We start from the raw sequence: 15,090 nt of genomic DNA on the forward strand, positions 1-15,090 counted from the left end.
TAGCCTATTAATCCCCTACTCGCCAGCCAAACGAGCAGCTACCAGTTAACGATTTCCTCACCAATGGATGTGATTGACTTGACCCATTCCGTTAGCTTAGCACTTGATCGTTTAGTTTGTTGCTATTGCTTTCTTCATGACTTATACATGTTCCTATGACTATGAGATTATGCAACTCCCGTTTACCGGAGAAACACTTTGTGTGCTACCAAACGTCACAACATAACTGGGTGATTATAAAGGTGCTCTACATGTGTCTCCGAAGGTACTTGTTGGGTTGGCGTATTTCGAGAATAGGATTTGTCACTCTGATTGTTGGAGAGGTATCTCTGGGCCCTCTCGGTAATGCACATCACTTAAGCCTGCCCCAAAGATGACTTTCGTGACTTGAATCGAGCCTGCCCCAAAGATGACTTTCCCTTGCCGATCCCGGAGATAGTCATCGACTCCACCACGGGACACGACGCACTATCCTTCATGGATGGTTCATCAGGCTACAACCAGATCAAGATGGATCCAGATGACGCCATCGACACCGCTTTTAGGACCCCAAAGGGCAACTTCTACTACATCGTCATGCCTTTTGGATTGAAGAGCGCCGGCGCAACGTACCAACGTGCCATGACATGCATTCTTGGTGATTTAATCCACCATTCGGTGGAGTGCTACGTCGATGACATGGTGGTCAAGATCAAAGAACGCGAGCATCATCTAGAAGATCTTCGAGGGGTCTTTGAGCGGCTACGACAACATCAACTCAAGATGAACCCGTTGAAGTGTGCCTTCGGCGTTCAGTCGGGTCTCTTCCTCGGCTTTGTAGTTCGTCATCGAGGCATAGAGATCGAGCCCAAGAAGATCAAGGCCATCATCGACATGCCACCACCCCAAGATCTTAAGGAGTTGAGGTCATTGCAAGGGAAGCTAGCGTACATCCGACGCTTCATCTCCAACCTCTCCGGACGCATCCAACCCTTCTCGAGCCTCATGAAGAAAGGAGCTCCGTTCGTGTGGGATGAGGGATGCCAACGCGGCTTTGATGATATCAAAAGGTACCTCCTTAATCCACCTGTCTTGGCAGCTCCTGTCAAGGGGCGCCCACTCATTCTATACATTGCAGCGCAGCCTACTTCGGTGGGTGCCTTGTTCGCCCAAAACAATGACGAAGGGAAGGAAGTGGCCTGCTACTACTTGAGCCGCACCATGGTGGGGGCCGAGCGAAATTACTCTGCAATAGAGAAATTATGCCTGGCCCTAATCTTCGTGTTAAAGAAGTTGAGGCACTACACGCTAAAGCACCAAATCCAGCTCGTCGCAAGAGCGGACCCCGTAAGGTACGTGCTAAGTCAGCCCGCGCTCATCGGGCGACTGGGAAAATGGGCGCTTCTCATGATGGAGTTCGATATCACTTTTGTCCCTCAGAAGGCAATCAAAGGGCAAGCCTTGGCGGAGTTCCTCGCGGCGCACCCGGTGCTGGATGATTCCCCTCTCATCACCGATCTTCCCGATGAGGAGGTCTTCACCGTCGACCTCAACGCACCGTGGGAGCTCTACTTCGACGACGCCTCTCGCATGGAGGCTGATGCTGATGGAGCCCCAAGACGAAGGGCAGGCGCAGGTTTGGTGTTCAAGACGCCGCAAGGAGGGGTGATGTATCACTCATTTTCCCTCCTCAAAGAAGAATGCTCAAATAATGAGGCAGAGTATGAGGCGCTCATCTTCGGCCTTCTCCTGGCGCTCTCCGTGGATGTCCGCTCTTTACGGGCCTTTGGTGACTCCCAGCTCATTGTTCGTCAAGTCAATGACATCTACGAGGTTCGCAAGCCTGAACTGGTGTCGTACTACACTGCGGCCCGGAACCTCATGGAAAAATTTCAACAAGTTGAAGTGCTCCATGTCCCACGAAGCAGAAATGCGCCTGCTGATGCCTTGGCAAAACTAGCGGCAGCATTGGTGCTCCCAGATAATAAAACCATGCAGGTAAATATTGAAGAAAGGTGGCTCCTCCCAGCTGTTCTGGAGCTTATCCCGGCGGAGTACGAAGTCAACTCCATCATGACGAACACCATGGAGGAAAACGAGTGGCTGCAACCCTTCCTCGACTACTTCCAGCATGGCAGTCTCCCCGACGACCCCGTCGCGAGATGCCAACTACAACGACGACTCCCCTTTTATCTTTATGAAGCAGGTGTCCTATACAGGCCGTCTCATGGACAGGAGGTCCTACTTCGGTGCGTTAATCGAGGTGAAGCCGAGAAGATCCTCCGGGAGATGCACCATGGAGTCTGCGGCGGGCACCAAGGAGGAGCTAAGATGTATCATAGCATACGTCTTGTAGGATACTACTGGCCCGGCGTCATGGCGGACTGCCTTCGGGTGTCCAGGTCATGCCACAACTGTCAAGTACATGGTGACTTCAAGCGTCAGCCGCCGGTCCCGCTTCACCCTACAGTTCCCTCTCGGCCATTTGACGCCTGGGGAATCGACGTCATAGGCCTCATTGAGCCCCCGTCATCCGGGGGGCATCGTTTCATCCTCGCCGCGACGGACTACTTCTCCAAATGGGTGGAAGCCGTCCCACTACGGGAGGTGAAGAGCGACAACGTCATCAAGTTCCTAGAGCGAAATATCATATATCGCTTTGGGATTCCACACCGCATCACCTCCGACAATGCCAAGGCATTCAAGTCCAACAAGATGTACAGGTTCATGGAGAAGTACAAGATCAAGTGGAACTTCTCCACCGGCTACTACCCTCAAGCCAATGGGGCGATCGAAGCCTTCAAGAAGACGTTAGGCAAGATACTCAAGAAGACGGTGACAAGACACAAGAGAGACTGGCATGATCGTCTCTTCGAGTCCTTATGGGCGTACCGCGTTACAGTCCGTACCCCGACACAGGCTACTCCATTCTCTCTCGTTTATGGGAGTGAAGCCGTACTGCCATTGGAAGTCCAGTTACCCTCTTTACAGGTGGCTCTCCAGGAAGGACTCACCCATGATGAACAGGTACAATTTCGTTTCCAGGAGCTTGACGCCCTTAAAGAGGAGCGACTTCATGCCCTGCAAAACCTGGAGCTCTACCGCCAGAACATGGTGAGAGCCTACGACAAGCTCGTCAAGCAGCGCATATTTCGGAAGGGCGATTTGGTCCTCGTGCTCCGTCGACCCATCGTCATCATGCACAGGACGAAGGGGAAGTTCGAGCCAAAGTGGGAAGGACCATATGTCGTCGAACAAGTCTACGACGGGGGTGCCTACCAGCTGATTGATTCCCAGGGAGTCCGGCCTATGCCTCCAATCAACGGAAGGTTCCTTAAAAAAATACTTTCCTTAAAATGTTGCCTCTTTTGTTGCCTTTTCTTTTCTTTTCTTGGGAAGACCCTTTTTCAGTGGGCTATCGGATCCATGATGCACTCTTCGTTGTATGTTGTGGATATTTTCTTGGTCTCCCTAGTTTTAACGGACTCAGTCCAACACCAAAAAAACTGGCTTTCCCCTACCACATCATGCTGTTGATTGAAGTTTCGGCTACCCCAGGACTTGTCGGAGGGTGGCACAATGGGTCAAGTTGTAGGCAGAGCGGCTCCTACACCCACAATGCACGACACGTATTAGGCGTATGCTTTCGGAGGCAGCGGAGACGATTACTTGGGCACTTCTGAGCGCCGAGACCCCGCGCCCTTCATGTTTCCTGTCATGCTTCATGTTCACTGAGGCTCGCATCCCAGGGGAGACTATAGGAAAAGATTCATGGTGGCTACCTGGCCCAATGCAAGTTGGTTCGGTGCCTAGCCACATGACAACCCTGGGATACGCCACCAAAAAGCTCCAGATAAAATGCCAGAGGGTTTTCTTAGTCCACAGAGGTGAACAGGTGCCTTCCAAGTTCTCAAGGTGGGTCTTCGAGAAGTCATGAAAGAAGAATCCCCGAGAAGTGCAAGCAAAATCCTCAAAAAGTTCAAGCAAGTGCATGAAGTCTGCGGCCAATCAATCCGCACAAAAAAAAATCCAGAATCTCCACGAAGCAATCAAAAAAAGAAAAATCCCAAGAGTCCAAGAAGCAGTCAAGTTGTCCCAAGCAGTAAGAGACACACTGGAAAGAAGGCGGAAGGTAGATGTTCTCCATTCCTCAATCAGGCATGAAGAAAAAATCGCCAAGCTGTTCTCCCAAAACCATCTACCCTGAACCTACCATACCCAAGTCCCTGGGTTCATGAGGCATGTATAGGGGGCACGGCGGACTGTGGGGCCCCTCCGTACGATGATGGGCTAGAATATGAATCTCTGTTGCCTCTCGGAAGCATCCCGAAACACGGCGTCTTCATACACGTACAGCGAGGCTTATGCAGTTGTTGAGTTGTAATCGTCATGGTATTTTGACGATTCCCGATGACAAGTCCTTTGGTAGCCTTCACGGATTTCACACCTATAGCTGGTGTATAACGGGAAAGCCAACATTTAAAAAAAAAACCAAGCCTTCCTTTTCGTTTTCCTACTCCTTGTTCGCTTTGTTTTGTTGGGTATTTCTAGTTGTTGTACTTCCCCAACATCTTTTGCAGGCAATGAATAGGTACTTCTCGGCGTTGCCAATGACAACCTAATGTCGAGTACTCTACACCAACCAACATCGCAGGCGTCCGGGGCAACCAACCCGTATGCCATGAACGTCGACGATATCCCGACGTCAAACCTCTACACCGACCTACACCGTGTTCGCGTGGTGGCAGAAATACCCATGCGTCCATGGCGGCGCCGACGGCATCCCGGCGACCAATCACCTACACCAACATCAATGGTGCGCGCCGGAAGGTGACACTTGCATGCTCCTAAGGGTGGTGCCGATGTCACTTCGGTACCCCGTCTCCAACAACAATGAAGCTTGGGGGCAATATCACCCCCTTGATCATCCATAAGGCCGATGGCGTCCCGGCATACCATCAGAATTGCCTCGCCATGCCATGGCAACCCACTATCCAAGGTGTAAGTGAGTTGTCGATGGTCTACTGACGCCTCACCTACATCATCACTGGAAGATCACGGGAGCAGTGTAATGCGCCAGTGCGGCCAGCGTGAAACTGTGAAACCCTTCAGTCTTGTCGGGCTGGCACCGTGCAGCTAAACGGTCCCGACTTGTCTGATAAAACCTTCAGCATGCGGCATGGTGTTTCGCCGCGAACTGAGGATGATGTAAGGAAGTTTTGTTGATAGGCGTCATGGCAACAGCACGACCCAACAAGACACCTCAAGCATCCTTTTGGCTTTGGCTGGCCGGTGTGCCCAGCGCGAAGCTGTCAAACCCTTTGATCTTGTCGGCTGGCACCGTGACAGCTAAACGGTCGCGACTAGGTTGATAAAACGCCTTTGGTGTGTAGCATGGTGTTTCGCTGCAAACCGAGGATGTCATGATGTTGCTTTATTGACAGGCGTCGTGATAGCTATACGACCCAACAAGTTCCGTCGATAATCCTTTTGGCAACAAGTTACATCGATAATCCTTTTGGCTTTGGTGTGATCATTCACCGGAAAGTCGGGAAGGTGTCTCTCATACATACTTATTGAAGAAAAAAAATCACTCAAAGGCTGCAACGAAATAGTTTTTTTTTCTTTCCTTTCACCAAGTTGAGCCCGATTTGCGCTGCACTCGGACTCCACTTGGCGAGGGGGCATTTGTTCAATGAGATTTTTTACTATAAATAGTACAAAAATATTTTGTACCAATATTTTATGTGGAGCAAGGAGTGCCCACGGATATTGCATGCGTGTCATACACGTGCACGCACGTACATTGAAAACTGTTGGCTAAAAGAAATTTTAATAGGCGAATGGCCGGTTAATTGATTAACGTATATTAAGCTAGCTCAATGTGTACGTGGGTGCAACTGCACTGCATGGCCATGCAAGTTTGAGAAGGGGGTACGTACATGGAGCAGTTCAAGTGCCCATCGATTCTACACGAGCGCACCGGTTGATCGGGTGATTACCCTAGCATTACATGCACGAAAAGACCCACATACTGGCCTGGGTCGCACGTAATGCTGATACGAATGTGTCCCATTGTACCAGAATACGTGTCCGCCTCGCCGGCACGTACGTATATCTCGAGTAACGGAATACCGGCCAGCCCGTGTTTATACGTACTCAAATATCATGAAGATCGTGCATCGAACAGAAGCACTCCAGGCCCGCGTGCAGCCACGCAGCTAGGAACGTATCAAGTAATTGTTCCTTTATCTGCAGGCTTGTGCATCAAGAGCACCGAAGGAGATAAACGCACGGTGATCCTTATCAAGTCCAAGAAAATCGGAACGGCAAGGGCCCAGCGCCCAACCATCTCCATCCGCCTATAAATATGAGGGCATGCGGCACACAACGAAGAGGAGGCACGCACGCACACCGCCGCAAGGCCGTTGCCCTTCACATCCACGCACACCGCCATGTCCTGCACAATTCCACCCATAGATCGATCATGCTCAGCCTTCCTCCTATCTCTCCACTTAATACATCTTGAGATCCATCATCCATCAAGATCGGTGCAAGACAATGGTAGGGTCGGTAAGAGCATGTATATTTCTCTTTCCTTGGTGCAGGTATTTTTTTTATTATCATCTCCGGTGAACAGGTGGCGGACATGTTTTGAGCACGGCATTGCCGTTGTATCCGGAACAAAATGAAGTGATAAAAATTGAGCACGACATGCAGCCTCATATGGCCATGTCGAGATGAGAAACATTTCATCTCGTGCTCCGTTTTACAGGTTACTCTTATGGGAAACGAACAGGTCTTGCAAAGGGAGGAGATGAGATCATGAGCACGGCATGCGACCCCATACGGCCATGACCGGAGAGACGAAGAAAATTCCATCTCTCGCTCCATTTAACAGGTTTCACTAGATGGTGAACAGGTCTTGCGCGCGGCGTGCCCGTGCGAGGGGAAGCGGTGAGATCATGAGCATGACATGCGACCTTATATGGCCGTGTCCGTTGAGGCGAGAAATATGCCATCTCGCAAGTCGATCTATACAGGTTGTACTATGATAAAATGTACACCACGTCCATCAAGCAATGCCAAATAAATCTGAAAGTATTCAGAAGAGGCAAACAACCCACGCGGCGCCATGCTCGTATTTTTTGAGCCCCAGGGAGGAGCGACAACAGAGTCCGACCCACACGCCGATGGAGGCCGGGGGACGGAAGAGGAAGTGGAGATGCGCCCTTGTGGCAGCATCGATGAGATCGGGACAGACGCACGGGGAGAGAGACGCCACAAGCCTGCCGCCATTCACCAGCGCACACATCCATCCATCAGGAGATCCATCCATTCACCAACGCACACATCCATCCATCAGTAGATTCATCCATCAGTCAGCATGCATCAAGCATAAAAGCGTCTCGTCGGCCAAGGGAGCCTCCGAATAGATATGACTCGATCGGGAGCAGCCGGAGCTGTCCAACAACGAAGCCCAGGTGCTAGCCCCGATGTTCTATCATGTCGGCGTACAGGTCCACGGCGAACAGGACCATGCTAAACAGGTGCATCGCGGATGGTACACCGACATACAGGTCAATGATGAACAGATCACAGGCACAGGTTTTGCACCACGTTCTTGGAGGAGACGGTGCGGCGAAGCCGGAGCTCGCTGACGGCGCAGCCCGAGACTCGCCTTTACCATCACGGGGTACAGGTCCTTGATGGAACCAGTAGCCGCAACGATGTATTTAAGACCGGTTCCTCCTTCATGAGGTACGCGGCCCCGACGAACAGGTCGCCGGCGATAGGTCTAGAGGCGCATCCACCATAGTGGACAGGTCCTTGGCGCATATGTCCATGGCGACACAAGTCACCGGCGTACAGGTCTTTTGCCATGCTTTCTTGAAGTGGACGACATTCGCGGAAACAGTGCTCACGATGATTCACCCAAGACCGGTCCCTCCTTGGGGAGGCGCACCTACCATCTCGAATAGGTCCTTGACGTACAGGTCCGTAGCGTCGCCGGTGCATAGGTCACACTTTCGCGTAGCACCAGCCCAAGGCGACGCGGCCTTTACAACGCCACCTTTCCACGGCCTCATGAGGCGGCCCCCTTTGTCTTGGCGGACCGCCGAATACTCGGCGTCTAGCCGAGACGAGGCGCCAACCACCCCGGCCACGCCCATGTGAGTGTGTGTTAGTTTTTACACTGACGCCGGTCTCCCCAAACCATTACTCCCGCAAGGTGTAGCCCCTTGAACACCATGATGAAGTAACCGGTCGTCGAGAAGTCTAAGCCGAGCGCGACCCATGCCAACCCGACAACAAATACTCCAACGCCGCCAAGACCAACGAGGCACGATGGTCTGAGGTCTACATCGACGAGCTCGCACTGTCGTCGCCTTCAAGCAACGCCGCCACGCGGCGACACTCGAATCTACTCCGACTTCTACATCAACACACCCCCCAAACCCCGTCCAAGCTCCGACGAGGCGAAGCCACTTCACCGACATGTCTGCTTTCGATGAAGCTATCCATATCTTGCCGGGCACCGACGAGGCGAAGGCAAGACACACCGTGTCCGACACCAACGAGGCGGACACCACAAGCCGGGCACCGACGAGGCGCAGGCCGACCATCTGTCTAAGCTAACGAGGCCAGACATCTTCATCATCGGACATCGACAAGCCGGAGGGATGTGACTAAGCATCGCTGGAGCGACGGATGTACCGCTCCACTCTTCTATTCTACCATATCATCACCATCATCTACACCGAGCACTTGGAGAGGACGAGACTTGAAGAATACGACCATTGCAGCAGCTTAATCGGAGGTGGTCCGCGACTTCACAATTGCATGAACCAGAACTTCACAATTGCCCAAGTCATATCGGCTGCGCTAGGAGGCCACGGAACGCATATGTAAAGGGATCTTGTAATTTTGTTTCTCCAATGAGAGATTAATAAAGTGCATGTTTCCCTATGTTTATTTGTGTACTTAGTGCACTAGCACGCCCGCAATATTTTTTATTTCCCCTGGCGCGTAGAGAGATAGTAACACGATAACCAACATTGTTTGTTATTATTTTTCGTGTCAAACAGTGTCTCAGTCATGTCTACATAGTTCTCGAACCCGTAGGGTCCGCACGCTTAAAGTTCGATGACGGTTATATTATGAGTTTATGTGTTTTGATGTACCGAAGGTAGTTCGGAATCCTGGATGAGATCGGGGACAGGACGAGGAGTCTCGAAATGGTCGAGACGTAAAGATCGATATATTGGACGACTATATTCGGACATCGGAAAGGTTCCGAGTGATTAGGGTATTTTTCGGAGTACCGGAGAGTTACGGGAATTCGCCGGGGAGTAGATGGGCCTTATTGGGCTTTAGGGGAAAGAGAGAGGAGAGGCTGCGCGCCCAAGGCCTAGTCCGAATTGGACTAGGGGAGGGGCGGTGCCCCCTCCTTCCTTCTCTTCTCTTTTCCCTTTCCTTCTCTCCTACTCCTACTAGTTGGAAGGGCTCCTAGTTCTACTAGGAAAAGGGGAATCCTACTCCCGGTGGGAGTAGGACTCCCCTAGGGTGCACCATAGAGAGGGCCGGCCCTCTCCCTCCTCCACTCCTTTATATACGGGGAGAGGGGCACCCCTTGGAGACACAACAATTGATCCCTTGGATCTTTTAGCCGTGTGCGGTGCCCCTCTCCACCTAGTCCACCTCGATAATATTGTAGCGGTGCTTAGGCGAAGCCCTACGACGGTAGAACATCAACATCGTCACCACACCGTCGTGCTGACGGAACTCTTCCTCAAAGCTCGGCTGGATTGGAGTTCGAGGGACGTCATCGAGTTGAACATGTGCAGAACTCGGAGGTGCCGTGTGTTCGGTACTTGATCAGTCGGATCGTGAAGACGTACGACTACATCAACCGTGTTGTGCTAATGCTTCCGCTTTCGGTCTACGAGGGTACGTGGACACACTCTCCCCTCTCGTTGCTATGCATCACCATGATCTTGCATGTGCGTAGGAATTTTTTTGAAATTACTACGTTCCCCAACAGTTGCATCCGAGCCAGGTTTTATGCATTGATGTTATATGCACGAGCCGAACACAAGTGAGTTGTGGGCGATACAAGTCATACTGCTTACCAGCATGTTATACTTTGGTTCGGCGGTATTGTTGGATGAAGTGGCCCGGACCGACATTACGCGTACGCTTACGCGAGACTGGTTCTACCGACGTGCTTTGCACACAGGTGGCTGGCGGGTGTCAGTTTCTCCAACTTTAGTTGAATCGAGTGTGGCTACGCCCGGTCCTTGAGAAGGTTAAAACAACACTAACTTGACGAACTATCATTGTGGTTTTGATGCGTAGGTAAGAACGGTTCTTGCTCAGCCTGTAGCAGCCACGTAAAACTTGCAACAACAAAGTAGAGGACGTCTAACTTGTTTTTGTAGGGCATGCTGTGATGTGATATGGTCAAGGCATGATGCTATATTTATTGTATGAGATGATCATGTTTTGTAACGGAGTTATCGGCAATTGGCAGGAGCCATATGGTTGTCGCTTTATTGTATGCAACGCAATCGCCATATAATTGCTTTACTTTATCACTAAGCGGTAGCGATAGTCGTAGAAGCAATAGTTGGCGAGACGACAACGATGCTACGATGCAGATCAAGATGTCGCGCCGGTGACGATGGTGATCATGACGGTGCTTTGGAGATGGAGATCAAAGGCACAAGATGATGATGGCCATATCATATCACTTATATCGATTGCATGTGATGTTTATCTTTTATGCATCTTATTTTTCTTTGTTTGACTGTAGCATTATAAGATGATCTCTCACTAAATTTCAAGATAAAAAGTGTTCTCCCTGAGTATGCACCGTTGCCAAAGTTCGTCGTGCCCAGACACCACGTGATATCGGGTGTGATAAGCTCTACGTCCATCTACAACGGGTGCAAGCCAGTTTTGCACACGCAGAATACTCAGGTTAAACTTGACGAGCCTAGCATATGCAGATATGGCCTCGAAACACTGAGACCGAAAGGTCGAGCGTGAATCATATAGTAGATATGATCAACATAGTGATGTTCGCCATTAAAAACTACTCTATTTCACGTGATGATCGGTTATGGTTTAGTTGATTTGGATCACGTGATCACTTAGATGATTAGAGGGATGTCTATCTAACTGGGAGTTCTTAAGTAATATGATTAATTGAACTTAAATTTATCATGAACTTAGTCCTGGTAGTATTAGCATATATATGGTGTAGATCAATAGCTCGCGTTTAGCTCCTCTGTTTTATTTTTGATATGTTCCTAGAGAAAACTAAGTTGAAAGATGTTAGTAGCAATGATGTGGATTGGATCCGTGATCTGGGTATTATCCTCATTACTGTACAGAAGAATTGTGTCCTTGATGCACCACTAGCTGACAGACCTATTGCAGGAGCAGATGCAGACGTTATGAATGTTTGGCTAGCTCAATATGATAACTACTTGATAGTTTAGTGCACCATGCTTAACAACTTAGAATCGGGACTTCAAAGACGTTTTGAACGTCATGGATCATATGAGATGTTCCAGGAGTTGCAGTTAATATTTCAAGCAAATACCCGAGTTGAGAGATATGAAGTCTCCAACAAGTTCTATAGCTAAAAGATGGAGGAGAATAGCTCAAGCAGTGAGCATGTGTTCAGATTGTCTGGGTACTACAATCGCTTGAATCAAGTGGGAGTTAATCTTCCAGATAAAATAGTGATTGACAGAATTTTCTAGTCACCATCACCAAGTTAGTAGAACTTCGTGATGAACTAAAGTATGCAAGGGATGACGAAAACGATTCCTGAGCTTTTCATGAGGATGAAATCGATGAAGGTAGAAATCAAGAAAGAGCATCAAGTGTTGATGATTAACAAGACCACTAGTTTCAAGAAAAGGGCAAAGGGAAAGAAAGGGAACTTCAAGAAGAACGGCAAGCAAGTTGCTGCTCAAGTGAAGAAGCCCAAGTCTGGACCTAAGCCTGAGACTAAGTGCTTCTATTGCAAAGGGACTAGTCACTGGAAGCAGAACTGCCCCAAGTATTTGGCGGATAAGAAGAATGGCAAAGTGAATAATGCTATATTTGATATACATGTTATTGATGTGTACTTTACTAGTGTTTATAGCAACCCCTCGATATTTGATCCTGGTTCAGTTGCTAAGAGTAGTAACTCGAAACGGAAGTTGCAGAATGAACAAAGACTAGTTAAGGATGAAGTGAAGATGTGTGTTGGAAGTGGTTCCAAGATTGATATGATCATCATCGCACACTCCCTATACTTTCGGGATTAGTGTTAAACCTAAATAAATGGTATTTGATATTTGCGTTGAGCATGAATATGATTTGATCATGTTTATTGCAAAACGGTTATTCATTTAAGTTAGAGAATAATTGTTGTTCTATTTACATGAATAAATCCTTCTATGGCCATACACCCAATGAAAATGGTTCGTTGGATCTCGATCGTAGTGATACACATATTCATAATATTGAAGCCAAAAGATGCAAAGTTAATAATGATAGTGCAACTTATTTGTGACACTACCGTTTAGGTCATATTGGTGTAAAGCACATGAAGAAACTCCATGCTAATGGGCTTTTGGAATCACTTGATTATGAATCATTTTGATGCTTGCGAATCATGCCTCATGGGCAAGATGACTAAGACTCCGTTCTCCGGAACAATGGAGCGAGCAACTGACTTATTGGAAATAATACATATTGATGTATGCAGACCGACGAGTGTTGAGGTTCGCGGCGGGTACCATTATTTTCTGACCTTCACAGATGATTTGAGCAGATATGGGTATATCTACTTGATGAAACATAGGTCTGAAACATTTGAAAAGTTCAAAGAACTTCAGAGTGAAGTGAAAAATCATCGTGACAAGAAAATAAAGTTTCTACGATCCAATCGCAGAGACAAATATTTGAGTTACGAGTTTGGTCTTCAATTAAAACAATGTGGAATAGTTTCACAAAATCGTTCCACCTGGAACACCACAACATAATGGTGTGTCCGTATGTCATAACCGTACTATTATTGGATATAGTGCAATCTATGATGTTTCTTACCGATTAACCACTATAGTTTTGGGGTTATGCATTAGAGACAGCTGCATTCACGTTAAAAAGGGCACCATCTAAATCCATTGAGACGACACCGTATGAACTGTGGTTTGGCAAGAAACCAAAGTTGTCGTTTCTTAAAGTTTGGGGTTGCGATGCTTATAAGAAAAAAGTTTCATCCTGATAAGTTCAAACCAAATCGGAGAAATGTGTCTTCATAGGATACCCAAAGGAGACAGTTGGGTACACCTTCTATCACAGATCCGAAGGCAAGACAATCATTGCCGAGAATGGATCCTTTCTAGAGAAGAAGTTTCTCTCGAAAGAAGTGAGTGGGAGGAAAGTAGAACTTGATGAGGTAATTGTACCTGCTCCCTTATTGGAAAGTAGTTCATCACAGAAATCTGTTTATGTGACTCCTACACCAATTAGTGAGAAAGCTAATGATGATGATCATGTAACTTCAGATCAAGTTACTATCGAACCTCGTAGGTCAACCAGAGTGAGATCCGCACCATAGTGGTACGGTAATCCTGTTCTGGAGGTCATGTTAATTGACCATGACGAACCTACCAACTATGAGGAAGCAATGATGAGCCCAGATTCTGCAAAATGGCTTGAGGCCATGAAATCTGAGATGAGATCCATGTATGAGAACAAAGTGTGGACTTTGGTTGACTTGCCCGTTGATCAGAAAGCCATAGAAAATAAATGGATCTTCAAGAGGAAGACGGACGCTGATAGTAGTGTTACTATCTACAAAGCTAGACTTGTCGAAAAAGGTTTTGACAAAGTTCAAGGTATTGACTACGATGAGATTTTCTCACTCGTAGCAATGCTTAAATCTGTCCGAATCATGTTAGAAAATTGCGACATTTTATGAAATCTGGCAAATGAATGTCAAAACTACATTCCTTAATGGATTTCTTAAATAAGAGTTGTATATGATGCAACCAGAAGGTTTTGTTGATCCTAAAGGTGCTAACAAAATGTGCAAGCTCCAGCGATCCATCTATGGACTGGTGCAAGCATCTCAGAGTTGGAATATACGCTTTGATGAGTTGATCAAAGAATATAGTTTTATACAGACTTGAGGTGAAGCCTGTATTTACAAGAAATTGAGTGGGAGCACTACAACATTTCTGATAAATATATGTGAATGACATATTGTTGATCGGAAATAATGTAGATTTTTCTAGAAAGCATAAAGAAGTATTTGAGAGGAGTTTTTCAAATAAAGACCTCGGTGAAGCTACTTACATATTGAGCATCAAGATCTATAGAGATAGATCAAGACGCTTGCTAAATTTTTTCAATGAGTACATACCTTGACAAGATTTTGAAGTAGTTCAAAATGGAACAGTCAAAAAAAGAGTTCTTGCCTGTGTTACAAGGTGTGAAATTGAGTAAGACTCAAAACCCGACCACAACAGAAGATGAAAAGAGAATGAAAGTCATTCCCTATGCCTCAGCCATAGGTTCTATAAAGTATGCCATGCTGTATACCAGATCTATTGTATACCCTACACTGAGTTTGGCAAGGGAGTACAATAGTGATATAGGAGTAGATCCCTGGACAATGGTCAAACTTATCCTTAGTGGAACATGGATATGTTTCTCGATTATGGAGGTGACAAAAGGTTCGTCGTAAAGGGTTACGTCGATGCAAGTTTTGACACTGATCCAGATGACTCTAAGTCTCAATCTGGATACATATTGAAAGTGGGAGCAATTAGCTAAAGTAGCTCCGTGCAGAGAATTGTAGACATAGAAATTTGCAAAATACATAATGGATCTGAATGTGAAAGACCCGTTGACTAAGATTCTCTCACAAGCAAAACATGATCACACCTTAGTACTCTTTGGGTGTTAATCACATAGCGATGTGAACTAGATTACTGAATCTAGTAAACCCTTTGGATGTTGGTCACATGGCAATGTGAACTATGGGTGTTAATCACATGATGATGTGAACTATCGATGTTAATCACATGGTGATGTGAT

This window comes from Triticum dicoccoides, chromosome 5A (assembly GCF_002162155.2).
Source record: "Triticum dicoccoides isolate Atlit2015 ecotype Zavitan chromosome 5A, WEW_v2.0, whole genome shotgun sequence".
In the NCBI taxonomy this organism is placed as follows: Eukaryota; Viridiplantae; Streptophyta; class Magnoliopsida; order Poales; family Poaceae; genus Triticum; species Triticum dicoccoides.